Source organism: Salvelinus alpinus, chromosome 19, assembly GCF_045679555.1.
Source record: "Salvelinus alpinus chromosome 19, SLU_Salpinus.1, whole genome shotgun sequence".
Classification (NCBI taxonomy): domain Eukaryota; kingdom Metazoa; phylum Chordata; class Actinopteri; order Salmoniformes; family Salmonidae; genus Salvelinus; species Salvelinus alpinus.
Window position 1 is genome coordinate 48541299 of NC_092104.1, and position 4613 is coordinate 48545911.

A 4613-nucleotide genomic window follows, 5' to 3' on the forward strand; every position below is an offset into this window, starting at 1 on the left:
GAAAGAAAACACTCTGAAGTTTGTGTAAATGTGAATTTAATATAACAGGAGAATATAACACAATAGATATGGTTTAGATAATACATTTAAAAAACCATACGTTCTTTCTTTTTATTGTGGTATCATCATCTTTAAAATGAACAAGATAAAACAAACATTCAGATATGAATATGGGGACAATTTCAGTGAAAAACATAAGAGGGCAACAGTACTTGTGCAAAGTTTCAGAATGATAACTTCCAAAATGAGTGTGCTACATGACATTTATCATGAAGTCACCCAGGTGTCCCACACAAGTAGCCCAAATGTGCCCAAGTGTCCAAATTGGTGAAGGTATACATTTTGAAACAAATAACTATATACAAAATACCAAAATGGTATTCTAACACACACACCCAAAAAATGGAGGGAAAAAAGTGGGGGAAAAATATTGAAAATAAAATAAGAAAAAAATATATACATTTACAAAATAACATGGGTAACTATTTACACACTTTCAATATTTGGAAGACCCTCAGTCCTCTATCAAATCAAATCAATTTATATAGCCCTTCGTACATCAGCTAATATCGCAAAGTGCTGTACAGAAACCCAGCCTAAAACCCCAAACAGCAAGCAATGCAGGTGTAGAAGCACGGTGGCTAGGAAAAACTCCCTAGAAAGGCCAAAACCTAGGAAGAAACCTAGAGAGGAACCAGGCTATGAGGGGTGGCCAGTCCTCTTCTGGCTGTGCCGGGTGGAGATTATAACAGAACAGATTTTCAAACGTTCATAGATGACCAGCAGGGTCAGACACTAATAATCACAGTGGTTGTAGAGGGTGCAGCAGGACAGCACCTCAAGAGTAAATATGAACAGTTTACCTCTAGATGGCCCGGGAGGTGTGGAGCCAGAGACAGCAGGGGTCCAGCTGGATGAACCAGCTTCAGAGGGGGATGGACACGTTGGCACTGGGGGCTCCCATTCGGTGTCAGTGTCACTGTAAAAGAAAATGTTCAGTTAGAATAGTTTCACATATGAGCCCTGTATCAACAGGTATAATAAACAGATATATAGAGTACAGGGAACATAAAGTGCTGTTCCATTTCACTTTGCCAATGTTGTGGGCCTGCCTCAAATAGGCTATTTCATGTGGGGGTGGGGTGGAGCAGCAGACACATGCACCTCGACCATGCTCCCTCTAATCCATAATATGTAGAGTGAGTGGAGGAAGTATGCTCGCTGTGTTGAGATGTGTGGGTTTGCTGTTACATTCTACTCCATTCCATTTATATATACACTGCTCAAAAAAATTAAGGGAACACTTAAACAACACAATGTAACTCCAAGTCAATCACACTTCTGTGAAATCAAACTGTCCACTTAGGAAGCAACACTGATTGACAATAAATTTCACATGCTGTTGTGCAAATGGAATAGACAAAAGGTGGAAATTATAGGCAATTAGCAAGACACCCCCAATAAAGGAGTGGTTCTGCAGGTGGTGACCACAGACCACTTCTTAGCTCCTATGCTTCCTGGTTGATGTTTTGGTCACTTTTGAATGCTGGCGGTGCTTTCACTCTAGTGGTAGCATGAGACGGAGTCTACAACCCAAACAAGTGGCTCAGGTAGTGCAGCTCATCCAGGATGGCACATCAATGTGAGCTGTGGCAAGAAGGTTTGCTGTGTCTGTCAGCGTAGTGTCCAGAGCATGGAGGCGCTACCAGGAGACAGGCCAGTACATCAGGAGATGTGGAGGAGGCCGTAGGAGGGCAACAACCCAGCAGCAGGACCGCTACCTCCGCCTTTGTGCAAGGAGGAGCACTGCCAGAGCCCTGCAAAATGACCTCCAGCAGGCCACAAACGTCTTCCAAAAGCAGATCTGTTTAACTTTCACGATCAATTTCCTCTATAATTTTGTCTACATTCGTATATCTAGTCTTAGATTTAGCTTTCCCTGACTTATTCGCCATGATGTTCGATATATAAACAGCTGAAGATGCGCGTTACCGAAATAGTGCTGTGCGTAACAAGCTTGGCTCCTTCCAGTATGAATCTTCAATGGCGAAAGACCATCTTTACGCCGGAGTTTACTACATGGGTTGGTCTTCCAACACAGAAACATCTACATATTGCCATTTACCTCTGACTCATTGGCTATCTACCCAGCTAGATTCTCAAGACGATCAGTGGTCATTGGGTTAAAATACAGATCAACCAACGAAACAGCGGTCATATAATTGGTGCACAATGAGGTCATTACTTGTTGTCTTCGCAATCGGTTTCTTTCGGTCAATACGTCCCGCGAAATGACCCATCAAGTTTGGTTGTGTTACAAACAAACAGTTGATTGCAATGAAACCAAACATGACTGGATAAAGTCACGTTTAGTCTGTGTATTTACGTCGAATGTTTCGTCGAAAATTGAATGACACGGAATTCACGACACCAGCGGTTCACAAAATGTTTCGTGTTAGGCTATAAAAATTGATTTAACCGAACAAAAGACCATTCATTGTGTAACAATGAGCCTTGGGATTGCAAACAGAGGAAAATCGTCAAAGGTAAAATATTTATTTTATTGCAATCTGTGATTTTGTTACGCCTGTGCTGGTTGAAATAGTATTTTGGTATGGGCTCTGTCCTCAGATAATCGCATCGTATTCTTTCGCAGTAAAATCTTTTTTAAATCTTATTTTTTTTGTTTGCTTCCAATGTTACACTTTTTTGACAGAAGACTGAATTATATCAAATGGAAACACCGTATTTTCAGCATTATTTGATTTTGTATGATTAATTATTAAATTATGAAAATTATTAATAACATTCAACCCATGAAGCCACTAGGTCATTTGACTGAAGGGATATGAGCGAATATAGAGTAAATGCATGTCCAATTTTTCTGTTCTTGTGCATTGAAAGGAAAAAACCCTGATGAGATTTTAGAAGGTAGTTGGCCTATGTCTGCAGGTGCTTTCAGTGCATCAACTTTAAGCTGAAAATTGTGTTTTGCCATCCCCGGGAAAAGATTATGCTTCGGATCCACTACAGCCATGTCTATGGGCATGAAATACGTCAATTGAAATTGCTCAGAGAATCTGGCCCCAGTGTCAGTCTCTTTTGTTTTCCTCTGTGTTGGTCTTCGCCTGTGTCCACATATTCCCTTGCATATTGTGAACTTCATTCTGACGTTGCAGTACATGGTTGTCCGTCAAGTGCATGATGGAGTAATCTTCTTTTTCACCCCATTTCCATCAGGCATTTGTTGCAACGTGTGTGAGCTTGACCTGGATCAGTGTTGTTGAACAGATAAAAAGATGGTGGTAAAACCCAAATAGGCTACATGAAAGTTAAAAACATACACTAACAAATAGTGACATTTAAAATAAACAGTGGCCTGAAAGGCCCGGCAATAAAGTAGCCAACTTTATAAATTGTTATGATATACAGTATTATCGTTAGTTGGAGAATATTCCACTGGGGGACAAGATTATGAATGCTTTTACAGAGGAGACACAATCAACTCCGTAATAACAAACATACACGTACCATGTTCATCCTGACAAAATAACTCCTGGTTCTGTTCTTGCTGCAATGGCAATTCTACTTAATGCTACTTAAAGCTGAAATATGTCACTTTTTGGGCGACCTGACCAAATTCACATAGAAATGTGAGGTGTAGATATGCCATTCTCATTGAAAGCAAGTCTGCAGCTCTGTGGCAGGCTGGTAGATCTATGTCTGTTATTTCTATGCTTACCGATAAGTTTAGTTTTTGTGTCTTTTACTTTCGGTTTTGTACACCAGCTTCAAACAGCTGAAAATACAAACAGCACTTTTGATGGTACAATGATTTTCTACACTATACTTGCTTGTTTTGTCACTACACTGAAAGTAGGTGAACTATTTGCTAATGGTGGTTCATTTGCTAATGATGTTCTTTTAATAGCGGGCAGTAAGGGATTTACAAATTAATCCTGGCGAGGTGGACAAATATAAGCCACAAGAAAAGTGAGGACAGATTTATATTTGATTAGGAATTTGTCCAAATATTGGTTATTTTAGCACTCAAAAATGTTACCTGAAATAGTGGTGCGAATATCATGCGTAAAATGTATTTCATGTTTTTGTTTCGGAAGAACCGTCTGCACAACAGCAGTGCTGCTGGTTAGTCAGCTGAGATTAAAGTACACAGATGGAGAGCGGAGCATGGAGAGTTTGAAGTTGAGTAGTCTCATAAAGACATGGACATTGTTCTAAATCTTACAATTTTTTCAATGATTTTGTTATTGGACTGAAAGAGAGAGGTATACGTTGTGGGACAACCTAGACATACCAAAGGAACGGGACATTAAAAAAAGCGATGGCAGTGTCGCCAGAGGCAGGTCAGTTTAGAAATGTAAACCAATCCATACATTATGAATATAGTACTGAGTTTTGAAAAACGTAGACATGCTCCACAGATTTTACTGTGTTATGTTTTAAATTCATTAAATGGATTGATATTTTGGGGGGGGTTGAGATTCCAGTGTTCCAGACTTTGTTCATTGGGCAGAATATTGGGGAGAATAACTTATTGTCTTCTGTAATTTCACAGGATCTGGCAAGTTGGTTAAAATAACTCTCTGCTG